Genomic DNA, 18,100 nt, shown 5'->3' on the forward strand with positions numbered 1-18,100 from the left:
ATTCAAAATCTTTATTTTCCTTTGCCCATCTACACCCTGGCTCTGTGATTCCCAGAGCTTAGTGTCTGGCATCTCATTTAGGTGCCTTCTTATTCCAGACTTCTCACTTAGGTGGACTTTGGCTAAGTTATCCTAAATACTGGTCCATGGCTTAGTGTCAATTGATGAGCAAGGGAAAACCAGGATGGCGCAATACGAAGGGTGAATTTTCCAAGACAATGTCCGTGATTCAGATGACCAGGAACAATTTACTTGGGTAGGAATCTGGCATCAAAAACAGGACAAAATCTCTGCCAAAATATGTCTTTGTCTATATATTTTATCCATTGTGCTTTAATGTTAACTAGTCATTATTAAACTTAACAATGCATTGGCTAAGGTTAATGTATTTCAGACCCAGGCACTGTTGGTCTTATTGATGCTATGTAAACATAGAAGAAGGAGTGGTCCCTGCCCTTGGGAGTTCAAAATCTAAACTTGGACAATACACTTCAAACATATGCTATATCCTGCAGGCTGAATTACCAAACTTCAATCAGCATTGGTCTTAACAATTAATTTATGTTGCACATATGTTCTGCATTTGGGGGCATTAGCCCTGAAGGGCCCCTTGGAGGAAATGTGAGTGTATGAACATGCTGACCTTTTGATGATGGCAGAAGGACATGGCAGCAAGCAGGAGGAGGACAGCCCAGACCTCTGGAATGGAGCATGCCGGGAGGGTAAGCATGAAAGGAGGACATAAACAGGGTACATAAGAAGGGAATTTGGAAGTCTTGTAGGGTAAGCGAAAGGGGAACAGCCATAGGAGAGCAAGTTTTTTGAAGCAGCTCTAGCACTAGTTGAGCACCAAAATAAGTGGGCACATTTCCACTTTTTAGTATCTGTCACTTATTTAGATGCCTCTTGGAAACTGAGCTCTCCGGAAAATCTGTCCTCAATGGTGGGTGCTGAGCACTAGACAATCTGGCCTGTTCATTTTCTCAGTATGTGGTTCATCTGTTCTAAGGAACAAGTCCTTCTGGAAACATTAAAAAAAAAAAAAAGGCAGAAAGAAGTGTGGGATACAGAAAAGCACTCAAGCTGCTTTATGGGCTAATGATCAAGAAAGGCAGAACAAGCAAAATTTCATAAATCAGATGAAGTCAAATGTCTAGACACCAAGACCCCTTACAAACATTGCAGTAGTCCTGGAGAGAGGGTTGTCATGAGTTAAAGCACTGAGTCAGAGTCAGAAGACATGAATTAGATGATCAGCTTTATTTCCCTGCTCAAAATTTTATCTGCCCAAAAATAAGAAGTGGAACAGAAATATCTGCCCCACTACCCTACAGGAGAAAACTGTAAACATTAGTTAGGATCAAAATACTGCCTTGGGAGGAAGAAGCAACTCATGGGATTGAAAGGAGATCCTCCAAGGCTGTCTGCCTCCACAAAACAGTTGAAAACAACGTAACAGAGAACGAGGGGACAAAGCTGAAGAGCATAACACAGGACACACTCCTGTGGACGCCTTCCTGCCTGTCCTCCAGTGTCAGGAGGGCTGCAGGAATCCAGCCCCCAGCTACAGAGGGACACGGATCCCCATTTGTTAGCCATGCCTCGCAATGAAGCATGCCATAGCCCTGGTGATGGTCAGTCAACCTTTCAGGTAGACCTGCTCAGACCTTGCTGTCATTTCTGATCTCTGTGAACCTGAGATCATTTCTGATCATTTCTGATCTCTGTGATCTCACTCACCTTCATAACATACTTCTTTCTTGCATCACCCCTGACCTTGTCCTTGTGTCTCCCTCGTGGGATCCCGTAAGAGGATTGGGTGGGCCAGGAGGGAGCAACTCCATTATTTGAGCACAAAAAGCCGTGTTCATTAGCAGGCAGGCATCTTATAACCAGTCATGGAAAAAAAATGAGTGGATTTGCCATTAAAGCGGATATTCTTGGAGGTTTTCCTCAGTCCAACTCCCTCTTTTAAGCTAACAAAAGCAATTTAGAGGCCTGTCCAGTAACTCCTGAGCTCCAGTCCCAGCTCTGACATGAACTCTGAGGCCAATATAATCCTCTCGTTTCCTACTGCAAGGCCTCAATACTCCACTGCCATGAATCACCCTAGCTCCTTCCACATAAGGTAGTGCTACACCGTTGGAAGATTTAATACAGAAATTGGAGCGCCCTATAGAAATACGCAGCAAAATCTCATCCCCAGAGCTGTTTACGCTCCACAACAGCAAGACGTGTAATTGTGAGCTGTTCTCATGATATTTTAGGCCCACAGAGCAGTTACCTCCTGACAGGACATGTTCCTCTGTGATGGATATCTCTCAGGATAATTAACCGCCCTCAGTTGCTGCTGCCAGAGAAGGGAGGGAGCTTTGCAGTGACCACTGCGCAGCCATAGATTACCTCCACAGAGTAGATGCCAGAGACTTGTTTGGTTCTCAATCCAGTTCAAAGGGACCAGGTCTGGAGCTGGTAATTACCCTAACTTTAAACCAGGTTCCTAATTCACATCCATTGCCATTTTCTAGTTACGTTTGCCCTCTTCTTGGTAAACAGCAAACATTTTCTTGGAAACAGTCTCACTTCTTATGCCAGTGGCAAAATAAACCCCAGCTCATCATGGACATGTCCTTTCCAAAGAATTACCACAAAAATGTCTGAAACCCTATAAAGGCTGTTAATGACTCTAAATCTCCATAAGACTTTTTTTCTCCCTTCCTCTTCCCTCTTTTCTCCTTGCTCTGACGAGCTGGTGAGTTGGGAATGGTTTAAAATACCACAATAGCCATGGCAGGACATCAAGAAAGAAAAAGAAACAGCATTTTGAAATATTTTGTGTAAGGCTTCAAGCCCTTGAGATGGTGCTTAACCGACGGGACTTCACCACACAGCAGCCAGATGATCTGTGCAGCTTTGGGAAATAAGAGAAACTCTGGAGAAGGGTGGGGGGGAAACAGTCTCTGCCACATTGGTCTTTATTGTCTTATGGATTTTATCACAGTATTGTTCTTTATTTCCTGCTATTTATAGGCTCTCATATTTTGTGCTGCTTTCATGTTTGTGTTATCTGCCTTCCCACGACATGTTTCACCCCAGCTCTTGCCTACAGCTGGGTCCAGAAAGGCCAGACCAATGGTTTTGAATGGCGCATCAGGGCTCATCTTCTATCTCCAGGCAATGCATGTAAACTGCCCTTTTCTGATGCACTGAGCAATCCAAGATGGGTGATTTAAACGATGGTGGTTGCTCTGCACACTCTTACATAAAGACACCAAGCAGTTTGCCTCTGGGCTTTTGGGTATCAAACGATGACATTTTTTAAGAGCCTTGGCCAGTAATTCTGGGGCTGTGTCCTCTGAAGGCCATGTTTTAAAATCAATTTAAACGATCAGCCCTTCAGTACATGATGATGATAAACACTATGGGAAACTGAATTATTTTATAACTCTTGTCTTTGTGTGAGGTACTGCAGAGAGTGCATGCTACAGGGGCTATTCTCATCCCGATTCCCCGTGATTTAGGGATGTAATTCTGCTGATCTGAACTAGAAAAAGTGGAGTTAGTTCTGGTTTGAACCAGACAGTGAGGTTTGTAAAAGTTGAGTCCCTGCCCTAGCAAACTTACTGCCTAAAAGACGGCTCTGATAGGCCATGGGAATGGAAGTAAAAATGGGAGAGGTGCAGAATAATTCTTAAATCATTGAGGTCAGTAATTTACTCCTATCAGTGTCCTTGTACCTCACCCCACAGCAGTTTCCAGGCAGCTGAAACACCAAATTCAGGCAGAAAGCAAAAACCAGGCCTCTGGTTACGTGGGCTGGAACTGAGTGATTTACCCCCACATGGTCCCTTTCCTGTGCTTAGAGGGTCTAAGTCTCTCCGTTAGTCCACAGTTTGCATCATTTCTCCATGTGTGCAGAGCAACCTGCCTTGGAAAAATCCATGCAGCTCAATGCCAGTAACAACAGGGAAAAACCCTTAACCTAAACAGAGACGAACGGTGAGCCCTGCTTTGGGACCCTTTTACAGTAAGTATCCAGCAGCAGCTGTGGGCTGCTGGGGAATTAAAAATAAAATGAAACACTTTCTTAGCGATGGAGCTTTTGATAACTGGATGTTTGGGCAGGTTGCTGACCACTTTTTGACCTGTAGGTTGGTGTAAAAGGGTCTCAGAACATCGTTCTTCTGTGCTGCAGAGCAGTATAAAGGCTCCTGTGTGTCAGTGAGAGTCTCTCCTTTTTGCCTCAAATGGTGTCTATTCTGGGAAGATCCCTTGGAAAACGAGGTAAAATTTTTCTGTAAGCATTGTGAAGTGCAGATTTCTTATTCAGGCAGTTTGACACAGGTTTCCGCAGTTATCCTTGATTTTCTATAGCAGCCAGACTGACAGAGGAGACATGATGGAAACAGAAAGCATCTCTGATGTACCAGACTGAGCAAAGATAAAGCAGAGTGCAAGGAGAGATTCAGAGGTGGCGAAGCACATGCTCACATTAGTGAGTTGCGGGATTCTTTCTAAGGTGATGCTAAGAATCAAATTTAGTTCAAGCCACAAACAACACTAAAACAAATGTCTCACCTCCCAGGTGCCAATGAGTCCCCAAAGATGTCATATAAAATTTTAGTGGCTGTCACAGTGAAATCATCCATTTCACCAAATGCAAACAATATGGGGAAAATGATGTGGCAATCCTTTTTCATGGCAGGAGAAAAAATCTGCCACTAGGAACACCACAAGGCTGGAAAACAGAGGCCAGACCAACTCTCATCCCATCTGAGGAACAATTAAAAGTGTGAAACCAAAGGTTTCCAGCAGAGACTGCTGCAGAGGCTTAACTGGTACCGCGGCTCTAGAGCAATTGCTGCAAAAACATAGCTGGCCCTCCCCGAAAGTGCTGAGTGCCTTGGTGTCTGTGGGGCTCAGCATAGATGGGGGCTGTTACCTCTCCCAAGCCCAGCAATTATGTTCTCCTTCTGCCTTTTGTTTGGGCTGATGAAAACCTGCCTGTTTTCAGTTCAGTGGCTGGTACGAGCCAATTCCTGTTTATCTTCTAAGAAGCGCTTTTCAGTGTGTCATCAGATCCTCTCTCGCCACCACCTAAGGCGCATTGACAGGTTGTGGTAATTTTCCAGGCAGACTCTGAAATGGTTATTCACACTTTTATCGTGGCAAGATTAGATTATTGTAATTCTTTATTGGCTGGCTTCCCAAACCAGGCTCTGCACAAACTCCAGATGGTGTGAAATGTGGCCGGCAGGATTTGAGTTAAGAAGGGACGGTCTCATCCATTCTGTTAAAACCTCTACCTTGGCAACTGGTTAGCCATCAGACTGATTTCAGAACAGTCCCTTTTCCCTCTGTGCACGGCTGGGGTCAGGGCTTTGTCAGCAATCTTTTAATTCGTTATGGTCCTGAGCGCGTTACCCGCTACCTGGTAAATAATTCTCTGAAGAGTGATTTCAAGGAGGTTGAGGGTAGCTTAAACCCGATTTCCATCTGCTTGCTCTACTCTAAGGCCTGCACAAAAGCTGGGCGGGATACAGCAATTACACCCTTTGCAAACATGAGACGAGAGCGTCAGGCAGCGATGGGTGCTGCTGCTCTTACTGCTCCTGGGCTGTGGCCTGAAGAAGCCCCTGCGAGCCCGCAGCTGCCTCCGGTGTCAGGCAGCAAAACACGGCCCTCCTCCGGGCATGGCTGGGGAGACGGCGATGCCACGTGGAGGGTGCCTGCCTGCCGTCCTCACCTGGTCCCTGATGCCACAGGGGCGGCCATTTCAATGCGGCATGTCCCCGGTGCTCTTCTCCATTGCAGGTGGCCCATCTCACCCCTCCTCAGCGCAGCGTGAGCCACCGCCGGGCACTCAGGTAGGGCCCAGGCTCCCCAACCTTGCTTTCAGCACTGCGGGGCCACAGCAGAAGACACAGACTGCTGGTGCGTGCTGCTCTGTGCCATCTTTTGCTTGTGTAAACAGTGGCTACGCAAACAATTGGTAGGATAATAACTACCTTCATACAGAAGAGCACAAATAAAACCTTCAGGTGTTTTGTGCGTCGGTCTCCCTGGAACTTTTCTTTTAGCACAGTGCTAAAGGTGTATTCCTTCAGAGTTGATCTGTTTTCAAACCGAGCCCAAGAGTTAAAACTGCCCCTGATTTAGCTCACAATGGGTGAATTCCTACAGGCCTTTCAAGCAAGGGAAAGGCCCTGGGCGGGCTGTAATATAAGCCCAGTAAGGAATGATCATTTGGTTTGTTTTTATTAACTGCTATTTACAAAGCAGTATGTGATTTGCTGCATGAGAGCAGGGAAGGCTGGGGACAGCTTTTGCTGTGCTGTGGAATGGCAAATGGTAAACACGGTGCACTCTGAGCTGTTTACCTTCCCCGTCACTTCTGCAGGGAACCTGTGACCTGCCACTCATGGCTGTGGGTATAAAAGATGGTGCTTTTGTGCGTGTGTGCGTGTGCGTGACAGCTGACACAGGCTGCTTTGGAAAAACAACTGAACCCTTTCGATTAGCATGGGGGGGATGGGGGGGGGGAATTGTATATAAAGAATTGCACTGACTCTGCAAACAGCTACTGCATCAGGGAGAGCAGCAGTCAGCTCTGGGGTCACGCTGCCTGCTGTTCTGAACCTACAGTGCCACCTTCACTTTAGAAATTCAGAAACCTGGGGAAGGTGTTAAAGAGACAAAATGTTCCCCCATGTGGATAAAAAGGCATTATTATGAAAAAAACCAGCATTGTGAGAGAACAGGTGAAGTCAGGATGGCTTATCTGAAATCAAGACAATTTGGAGTTCAACTAAAATGAGACACAGGTTGGTCTCTGACCCCTGAGCTCGGCTGACCTGCACTTGCCATGGGTCCAGGAGGTATACAGGGACCGCTTGTACCACTTCCATACACACAGCAAGTCACGCTGGACCAGATGTCTGGCCACCTTAATAAAGAGGGTCAGTGGGAATTGCATTACTGTAGCTTGTACCACTTTGAGAACAGCATCCAGGGCAGGATGTACAACAATCTAAAACACATCTGCCTCAGTGCTGCCTATAGCATGATGCCACCTGTGCTATGTGCCAACCACATCTGGCAGACTCAGGTATCCGTCCGTCCCATTCAAAGGTTTCTCCAACCAGGAGAAGGTTCAGCTGTGAGCGAAGGTGCCAGCCCATCTCCCATCAGTGCTGGGGGTGCAGCCTTAGCTTTACTCTGGAATGAAAATGCGACTCATTTTACAAAGGATCTTTGAGTTTACCAACATCTCATTTTAAAGGCGAACTTTATCAGTATTTGTTCAGCTGAATCACTTCAACAGTGGGTGGACTTGACATGTCTATATACAGACACCTAGAGCTATTTTAAATAACTGTGGCCACCTGAGACACCTGCATGTGGCTGGCAGGTAAAGTGCAAGACCTACAGGAGGATGGAGCTTATGTGGGACAGAGGGAGGCCCTGTAGTATATCACAGTGTCTTATACAGTGCCAGACACATATGGGTAGGCATTCTATGTGAATTAACCAGATATTCCCCAAAAAAATCTGGTCCCAGTTTCTTTTTGTTGCTGAGAACTGAGCCACAAATGCATTTTGTGCATTTCAGAAAACTGTCCAACAGGAGCACAGGGAAGTGTAAAGTGTGCTCATTTTAGGAAGAAAATCACAGACGGACTACTTGTATCTCTGCATGTGGGCCTACTGTTCAGAGAAGTCCCTGAAAAGGTCTCCGTGACTCCAGCTACCACTGCCTTAAGCAGCTGAGCAGCCAGAGCCACGAGCTACGCAAGGCTCCACGCACCCAAACATCAATCCATTCAGCACGTGCATGTGATGGTGATGCCCATCTGATGGGCCACGTGACAGACTGGAGAATCAGACGGCAAAACTCACTCCAATGTGTGTCACATAGCCCACCAGCACAAATACATGCCATTTCAAGCCATGTTCTTTACCAGATGAAAGGAAGGCTCTCTTGATAAGATAAACAGCATAGTGAGTGCTGCAGACCCCAGCTCTGAACATTAATACTCAATACACCAGGTAGCTTAAGCTGCAAACATGTAATCTCCTGTAGCTGCAGAGCTTTCAGGCATCCTTCCATGTGTATCATTCTCTTAGTAAACTTGTTTTTTTTTTTTCCAGAGAACACATTTTCCAGCAATTCACAACATAAAGCATCACACGTTGTGAACTCTACCAGACTACATCCAAAAGTGAAAGAGCTCAGATATCCCTATAGATCCATTTCTTGAACAGCTGGAGAGCAGCACATACAAGAGTTGCATGCTGTATTCTCTACACACTACCGCCGTGACCATAAGTGTAAACGACTCTACGAACCTCAGGTTATTTGCAAACCTAGCTGAAGAGTGAGTAGAAAAATAAAAATAAATAAATCATACATGTACATATAGAGCATTTACATAGAAAGAAGAATGTGGCTTTCTATGCAGGAAGGCCATACCTTCACGCAGCGCAGATCAGCACAGCTCCACTACAGCATTACATTAGGCTCTGCCAGTGAGGGGTCGGTCCAGGTATACATACAAGGATGCCTGCCTTTACCATGGAAACACAACACCTAAGCAAGGGACCACACGAGCAGCTTAACAGCAACTGTATTAATACTTGACAGGGCAGGAAAGAAAAATGAAAACAATTGCTCTAATTGAAACTACAGGGGGTGTGTAAGTAGGGCAGAATGCACGGCAATTACCTGAGTTGGAGCGGGGCCAGTACACCAACACTAACGCTCCTGCTCTTTGGGACTGTGAGAGAGCCTAAGTAAACAGGATTTTGGTTTTCCATCTTTGGCTAAAATGGTTGTTTACACAGAAACAGAGAACTGTGTAAAAAGACATGGTGTGCGCTCAATTCTGAGGAATGAACAGGCGCTGCATGCTGAGCAGCTGAATTTCCACCCATACTTGCACTGCATGGCAAAGAGATGCAGAAATGCCTGGTAGAAATGTCTCCTGCCTGCATGGTGGAGCTGTGCATGGGCACAGCACTGTCCACGGGCACAACACCGTCCAGCTACGGAAAGAAAATGCCATGTTAGCACACATGAAATCTGTTTACCTGAGTAAATGTGAACCTTCTGGACATCCTCAGGCTGGAGGTGCTCCCAGCTGCCAGCTTGCTCTCCTGCAGCTCTGCAGGATCGCTCCATGCCTACCCCTAGGCCTTCCTCACAGCCATCACCAGCAGACCCCAGGCCCTGCTCCCGACTCCCCATCGCCTTCTCTGTGCACTGTCTGCGAGGAGAGGCAAGCCTGCACGGAAAGCTATCCAGAGGCCAGTTCTCAGAAAGCTCATTTCCTCTGCTGCAGGGGATTCCCAGCCACAGGGCGCGTGAAAAACACGAAGCCAATGGTTAATAGCAAAAAAAAAAAAAAAAAAACCTCCACTGACTGTATGGTAAGGGATAACCTGGCCTGCTGTGACCTTGTGTTAGTTGAGAAGCGGCTCTTTTGTCTATGGGAACTGCTAGATGAAGTCCCGGCACAACAAAGCTCCTTTTCCAAGGAAAAGGTGATGGGCAGTGGTTTGCCCAGCAATCCCGTCCATTGCCCAACAAGTCCGTCTGTCATACAACAGAGAAACAACTTCAAGCATCTGCCCCATCATCGGTCCTAGCTTCGTGACCGTGGCAGGCCAGGCAGCAAGCACCACCCACAGCTAGCAGACGAGCAGTCGTTATGGAGCTACAAGCCCAGCGCTACCAACGCGCACGGTTTGAACCTGTGACCCATAGGTTCTGCAGACCATCACAAATCCCCCGAGACACACAGTTCCCCACAGCCTTGCAGGTTGTTTTTAGTTAGACAAATTCAAATGGCTGCCACAAAAGCTTAATCTCTTTCCAGCCACACTCATGCTGAGTGTCAATAGGAAAAAGTCCCATGAATACGCTTGATAATTACAGAGCTGTGGCTGTAGCAAAGAACAAAGTATAATGCAGGCTTGAATACGCAGGAAATTGACTGCTGATATGTTTCCATTCATTGTTTTGTTCTCTGTTCTCAGTGTTATATTAAAATCTCCTACTAAGAATGAGCTTTCTTGTTTAATGGAACTTGTCAGTTAGAGGAAATCTGCTAGAGCTGTTTGATCTATTCTTTAAAATAATATTAATTGCAAATTTAGCACACATCCCTATCTTAGTTAGCGAATCATTCAAAAACCAAAGTTGGTATTTTTCAAACTTCAGTTGTTATCCGCAAAAAATCATGGCCCATCACTTTCTAACTCTAAGGCTTTCAGCGTCCCTTTGCTCCCACTATTCAGCGCTGGCTATTCATTAGGTGTTCGATCGCACCAGTCACCTGACGTTGTTTTCCTGCCTGTATTAGTGGAGAGTGACAGTAGTGAATAGCAAATAGTAAACACAGCGTGGATCTCTGGTCATGAGAAAATTCATGAAACTTGGCAATTTGTGAGCATTTTCATAAAATCCTGACAGCCATATCAACTTATTCAAGTGTGACCTCACATCTATAGGAAAACATGCTCAGTGCTTCTGTCTGCTTCTCTCTTAATGTAACTAGCTGTCTGTTTTGATTCCATGTGACTCCTAATTAAATACTGCATTTGCATGTTTGCTATTCATCCCGATTCCCAGCATTTGCGCTCACATAAAATCTTAACTTCATGCTCTACAGCTGATCCACAGCTGAATCTGGATTTCCGAAGTCCTACAGTTCAGTGATATTTAAATCTGGAGGTTTTGTTTGTTTCCTTGCGGACATAAAAGAACCATTTAGAAAAATCAGTTGCAGTGGCCAGTTAGGACTTTATGTAAGCAAGCCAAAGTCTGTAGGATTATTTCAATTTGCTGGTTCTGAACCTTCAGCAAAAATCTGCAAAAATGGGTTGGATTGGCTCACAGAAACAGTATTTCTTTTGTGAGTGTCTTCCTGCTTCCAATTATATCAGAATGATGGAAGAAAGGGGAAATAGCCGATTCCAGGGTTCATATAATTAGATATAATACACTCTATCATCATCAGTACTTGATGCTTTTTCTTAGGCAAGCTCAGAGGTTTTTGGAAATGCTCAGAAACTACTATTCATGTCAGCATGTCACAGGTGCCATCGCTTTTAGGAACTGGACTTTGCAGACAGAGAAGCGGTGCCGAGAGCCCCCTCCCCAGGAGGCAGTCAGTATCAGTGCCGCACGCAGACCCCGAGCATCCCCCAGCCCCTCCATCTTAGCACTGCTGGCAGGCACTGGGAGATGCCTCCCTTCCCTGGTGACAGCAGCTTCGACTCTACTTGCGCTCACTTGTGTAATTTGCGTCACCTTGTCCTTGCTAAAAACACCCTGGTGCCCATCAATGCTGCAACACTTCGCTGACATAAAACAGCCATCCACAGGCTAGGGGCAGCGGGACACCCCAGAAAGGTGCCTTAACGCTGCGACGTGCCTCAGCCACGGCTGTTCGTGCTGTCAGGGAGCCTGGGCTCCCTGCCTATGCACCGTTTCTGGACACGTACTACCCTCCCCTGCTCCTGACTAATTCAGGCAGCTCAAGTCACAGGGAACTCCTCTAAAATAAAACCATTCCTACCCCACCCCGATCCTTTCTTGAAACAAGTGCAGAATTGTCCAAAACAACCCAAGGGAAGAAATCCAAACAGGAGGTGACCTCCTTCCAACCCTGGGTGCCGGGGGCCGAGGTGCGCCCCCCCCCCCCCTCCCCAGCACCCAGGGTCATTTCGGCACCTTTGCCTCATCCCCTCCTGCAGCAACGCCCTCCCACGCGGCTCCTGCCTTCTCGGGGCCCATGAAGAGCCCTCTGTGTTCCCCCGTGCCCGGCGGCAGCCCGGCGTGACTCATGCCAGCAGGCTGTGGGATGGTGACATCAGCCCCTCGGCGGGGCCCAGCACGCCGGGGGTTGTTTGGAGCTTTGTGCCGTGTACGAGGGCCGGGACCGCTCGGCAGGGAGGGTGAGGAGTTGATGGAAAGCGAGCTGCAGGAGGAGCAGCCGCAGCGGGGCTGGTTTTCACACCTGCTAGCAGGCAGCCCCTCTCCGGGCCTCCCCAGGGCTGAGGCACACGAAGACCTTGCCCGCTGCCTGAGGCAGGCGGCCCGCGGCGGCGGCACACGCTGCTGACACCTCGTCCTTCCATGGGGCTGGCACGACACCTGAGGCCAGGACAGAGAGGGCGCGGCTGGATTTCAAGACTACAATAAAGAGCTCTTTATGGGCATGAAATTACCGTTCTGCAATACTGGCAAACCATTCCCTTTTCCAGGAAAGCTGCTTTGTAGTGCCGCCAGAAAACTAGCCCTTCCGCGTCGCAAGCTACGCCAGCAGCAGTGCATCGTATAGCTCTGACCAGAGGCTACTACAGGTATTTCGGTCAAGGGATCAAATGACTTTGTGACCTTGACGGTCACACAGAGGCAGTTCAAGAGCTGTCAGCTGTGCAAACAAAATATTGCCACCTCAGTGATAAGAGGGGAGGGTGCCCATGCCAGGGCAGAGGAGGGGGAAGGAAGGATGCTGCAGATAATGATGAGCTGGGGAGCCTGCTCCGGCTCTGGGCTTGCCGTTTCGGGGAGATATGAGCTGCACAGGCTTCAGGCCTCAGCTGCAGAAGCAGCCACCCTGCTCTGACAGATCTTTGCTACAGACAAAATTTGTAATAAGGCATTTTTTTTACCCATTTGCTTCTGACATCAGAGCTGGCCCAGAGTGGTTTGCCCACCCATGGACTTGCTTCGAGCTACATCAACAAAGCCTTCTCCACGTCTGGTGTTGAAGGGTGCTGGGTGAGCTCCTTCAGTCTAACATTGCTTTAAAACATAAGTCAGGCAATGAGGCAATTACAGATAGAGAGGCACAAACCAAAGTTCTCAGTTCCTGTGAGGAGAGTTCTGCTTTTGTTCTGAAATGCTGATCTGGGCCCACTTTTTTGGTCCTGTTTGTGGGTTAGAATACAACTCCAACCTGCAGTTCTGCTTTAGATTTGACTGAACCTCCATGAAAAGGTAAAATACGTTTTTGAGATTCCAGCACCGGAGCTGGGAAATACCTGATGGCTGCTGTGGCTTTCTGAGGCCTTTTTTGTTCACGAGACTTCACTTGCCTGAACCCAAATCCTTCCCCCACTGTGTCCTCCAACCCTGGCAAAGACACAATCTGTGGCCAAACAACATCCCCCTTATTTGTTCTTTCTGGAAACACAAAGCAGCTGTTCTGTTTTGCTGCTGAATGAAGTAACGTTTCACCCGCTACGGTTTACCGATTTGCAGATTTTGGTGGCAGCACTGTCACGGAGTTCCCACCATCAGCCCCAGCCAGCGTTTCCCCTCTCTCTGCCACAAAACATTTGGGCCTTTCAGCAGTTGGCCTGGGCAGTTGTTCCTTGGGGCCATGCTGGTCAGGGAACTGAGCTAAATGAAATGAATTGGGGGGGGGGGGGGGGGGGGGCAGAGAGAGAAAGAAAGAAAACAAGATCCTTCCTATTTTACAGGGTGTTTTGTCACGGTTTTTAATTTCCATCAGTTCCTGATATGGTTTGCTGCAGAGTCACATGAAGAGCTATTTGAGCACAACTGGAAGAGGGCTGTGCTGGGGCAAAATGATGGGAAAAACGTCAGGGATGGGAACACCTCAAGGTAGTATTACTACTAAAGCCTCCTTGTCCTCAAGGTTTCTTGAGGGGTTCTTATCTCAGACTGACATTATCCACGAGATCACTGTAACTTTCCAGTAAACAGCCAATTCATTTCACAATTTATGCATCGTTACACATCCCCCACATACCAGAGAATTAGCTCTACAGACTCCTTTAGGGCCTTAAAAGGATCCTTAGGCTTCAGTTTTCATTTTTAAATGAACACAAGCATTCAACTGAGCTGTAAGTTATTAAAAAGCAAGACACCACTTTGGAGATAAACAAAATGTTTCCCCAGTAATTCACTTAGTTGTTCCATTCATGGGCCTGTGCCTTTGCAATGGGAATGCTCTGGGATTCCAGAGAATACAAATAACAACAACAACAACACATTCCATTTTTCTGAACAAAACAGTGATATACCAAAAGGCTCATGATACATTATCTGTCTGTGCAGGAGTGTGGGTGGGAAGCAGGAGGCTGCAAGAAGAGACAGATAGAACGGCCCCTACACGTGCCTTTTTGTCTGTGCTGCTATTTGCCTTTTGCTCAAGAAGTGCAGCAAATATATTAATACCCAAATGAAAAATGAGCTGAGGTAATTCCATCTATGAGCATGTGATTGGCTCTGCTGCCACAAATGTTTTCCCCCTAGGTCCGTATCTGAATCTCGCATGGACTGACTCACACCACGGCCACATACGTCACTATTCCCCGGCAGCGTCAGACTGTCATTTGTTTCCTTTTGGAACGGGATGTTCTATAATAGCTCCAACTCCCACTCAACAGTTTATGAAACTGCAGTTCTTTCACATGCCTCCTTTGTTCCTGAGCTGCAAGGAGGTTTCAATTTGTTTATAAGGTGTTAAAACGGGAGCAGACAGTGGCCTGAGCTCAGGGATGCCTCACCCGAAACCAACGGGATGTGGCTTCCAGTAGGATGTAGGTGAGATGGTTCTCAGTATGCTGTAGAGTTTGTACTTCACGCAGACAAACAAGAGCAGAACTGTTGCTTCCAGGGTTGTTGCCTGAAGTACAGCCCCACGTCTCATTTTCAGGACTCCTCCCACAGCCAGGGAGAGACCGTCACATAAAAGAAAGCTGAAGCTCTGGGCACGCTGATGGACTCAGCAAAACAGAACCAGCTCTGCTTTGGAGCTCCTCACCGTGACGGTCAAGTATGCAACACTCCCATTTCAGAACTGGGTAGTTTGATCCTCTCCTCCTAAAATGCTAATTTACATCTGAGTTTTAGCCTGGATCAGGAGCATGCTTGGAAGTGATACCCTGATTTACCGTGCTACGGTTCATGAGTGGCACAGTTTTGGAGCTCAGCCTATAGGACTAACCTAGTGCCAGTCTCAAGTTAAAAACCCCAAGTCTCTGTCTATGCAGAAACCAATGCTCCCTGCTCCAACTGCTGCTGCTCTATTTATCAAAGAGCTTTGACTGACTGGAGGTTAATTCGTCCTAGCACAGCCATTCCTGGTGAGGAGGTCAAAATGAACTTCAAATGTGGCAAAAACAGTATTCCAGAATAAAATGGGAAGCTCAAAGACGATCTGGAGATATTTTGGAAAAGCGAGGCTTATATTTGCAAACTGTACATAGCATTTCTCTTAGAAACAGAAAATTTCCTGAGGTTAGTCTTTGCAAGAGGATACCCTAAAAGTCTATGGAGGTGTTTATTGTGACCTCTTGGACCTTTATCCAATTTACATTCATTGGGGTTAAATAAATAAGCATTAAAAAAACCCAAAGCTCTAGACCTTCCACTGTCCAGCATTGAGCCAAGACCTTAAGTAAAGAGGCTTAAGTCACGCGTATATTTCCTTTGACCTGGAGACCAAGCACAGCTTGGTCCAGTCCCTATTATTAAATTAAAAGACCTTTATGGCTGCACTAACTTGCATTCAGCTGCCTGAGAAACCTTTAGAAACCACTGTAAAGGCAGGTCATCACAGCCTGGTGTTCACTGCTCACTGCAGACACCTCCACATGCAGCACAGGCTGGGGAGAGCAGTCAGTGCCCCAGCCCTGGCATATTTTCACAGCAGTGCTCAGGAACCCTCCTGGTACTGCCTGGGCAGCTGCAGGTAATGCTGCACTGCAGAAATAACATTGATCAGGCTCTCAGTGCCGTCCCCTCAAGCTTTGGGAGCCGTTAGGACAAAAGACAATCTATAAATGCAAGTCATTATCATCTCACAGACATCACCTATACCTTTACCTGGACTTACCTGGGATGATCTGGAGGGCAGTGTTTCTCTTGACATTCAAAACGAACGTGTGCACTAAAGAATACGAGGCTTCTCGTGCACAGGGTATTGTTCTGGATTTCGTATTTCTTCAGGGTTGTCTTGGCAACAAAGAGGGTTGCCGCTAGAGGTGTGTGAAGCACTGGGCAACAAAAAGCAAAGCGACTCCTACTTACTTCATTCCATCACCCACTTAAACCAGACCCGTTTTCGACCTGCTGGGACATTATTAGTGTGCTCTGTGTCAGGAAGGGCAGCACTAATCGGCACCAGCTCTTCCCCCCTGCAACACTGTGGTTTTGAAAATAGCAAAAATGTCATTTTTCTTTGGGAAATGATATCTATCCAGGCATCCTGACCAATTCTGTTCACTGTCTCCCTTCAAAATGAGGAATACTTCCCTGGAGGGCAACGGAACAAATTATGGATGGTTTTAAGCAAAATTAGTTTTTGTTTTCAGTTTCAGTTATGTAAATTCTAAGTGACTTCAGTGAAGTCAGTGGGGTTACCTTGGGCTGATTCCAATATAGCTGAGTTTGCCAGTTTGCCCCAATCTAAGTGAGTCTTTGCTACATGAAGAGATATAGGACAGGTAATGCTACACCTGGTCAGCCACAAGTGGAAATGCCCCTTCTGGCTCAGCTCCTTCTGGACAACAGAACTTTATTCACTGTGGACGAGGTTCAGGAAATATTCTGGAAAGTTTTTAAAGCATCTTTGGGGGCAATCTCACATCACTTATTCATGTCACTTGCCCTTATTTTTACTTACTGAAGGCATTAAAAAAATTAACCCAAACAGCTGTTCAGATTCCTCTGGTTTTTATGTAGCAAAGGAAAAAAAAGTCCAAACAGCTGTGTCAGTAAAGCACAAACCAGGTGGCCTCCCTAAGGCAAAGTTTGTATGAAATCTATAAGATAATGATTCTATTATCGGAGTTATTGTATTTCTTTTTTTATTGCTTTGCTCTTGTGGATTCTTAAAGAGGTATTGGCCGTTTATTTCTTATCTTCATCTTCAGTGTGTGAGCCCTCCCATAACTCAACACGGATGTCACAGTCATTCTTTTTAGATGTGGCCATCAAGTGTGAAAATCACCATTAGCACAATACGCCTGAATCTATTTGGGGGACTTAAATGGGATTGAAGGCTGGGTGAGAAGCTGTTTTACAGATCTGCCCTTTCTGGGGAGAAGCTCAGGCTGTGGCACCAAACATCTCCCTGTGGATGTGCAAGGCACTGTCCATGAGATATGGATATTTGTTTTTCCATGTTGCACAGCTAAGTCACCTGAGACACACAGTTTTATTTCAGTGCCTTGACAAAGTGGCTGGATCATCATCAAGCAGAGGCTCATGACTCATGATTACACTATAGTCTGAAAGAAAAGTTGTTTTGTACTCAAATGTGCGAAACACAGGGGATTTGTAAACTGCTAGCCAAATTCTCAGCTGGGCAGTGCTGAAATCTATACAACCAGATGGATTTACACCAATGTTGTCCCACTACTGTCTCCTCAGAGCATTTCTCTACTGACAAAGGCTCACAAAGAACTTCCCATGCTAAATTTTTTAATTCCTCAACCAGCCTCCCAACCTGCACGGAGCAAATTCTGGCCTCCAGCACCACCCTCAAAGCCCTGGTGCTTGCTCCATGCCCTCACGTGCTCTGTGCTGGCACGGTCATGCCCTAAGACACTTCAAGCTGCCTGCCTCCAGCCTTGTATTTCACTGGTGTCCACAACCTCCAAGGCCACCACGCCATGGTCCAAACCCTAAACCCTGTCCAGCCACCCATGGCTCATCTTCTAAGTCCCCTCCATATAAACCCTGCTAAGGGTGTGCTTCTACTGCTATAGAGGAGCTTGCTGATTTGGGGATAAGTTTTTCATAAATTGCTTATTGATATTTTCTTCCCCAACTTCTGTCCTTGGATTACGGACTCTGTGGAGTGAAGGGAAAGCACTGAAGTGTCCAAAAATCACCAGCCACATAGTGGGTGTTACAGCAAACACTCACAATAATAGCAGCAACAATAATTGTATCAATAATTACATCGTTTGTTGCTGTTGTTATTCCTTCTCCCATTCCTCAACACTTGACATATGTGGGCTCCAGGCAGCTTCTGAGCCTCAAGAAATATTTTTAGGTGATGCAGAATACAAAGAATGGAGAAAACAGCTTTATACTATTACCTATGCATAT

The 18,100-nt window shown here is 46.5% G+C and overlaps 1 long non-coding RNA gene across 1 annotated transcript; it reads right to left on the minus strand.

Moving 5' to 3' along the window:
* Positions 1-993: 993 nt before the first annotated feature.
* On the minus strand, positions 994-13,436 carry LOC308200734. The gene is made up of 2 exons (XR_013955760.1): positions 9,091-13,436; positions 994-8,568 (listed from the first exon to the last, which is right to left on the minus strand). It is a non-coding gene; the product is annotated as an uncharacterized lncRNA (long non-coding RNA).
* Positions 13,437-18,100: the final 4,664 nt, after the last annotated feature.

This window comes from Anser brachyrhynchus (assembly GCF_964034855.1).
Source record: "Anser brachyrhynchus genome assembly, chromosome: 10".
NCBI lineage: Eukaryota > Metazoa > Chordata > Aves > Anseriformes > Anatidae > Anser > Anser brachyrhynchus.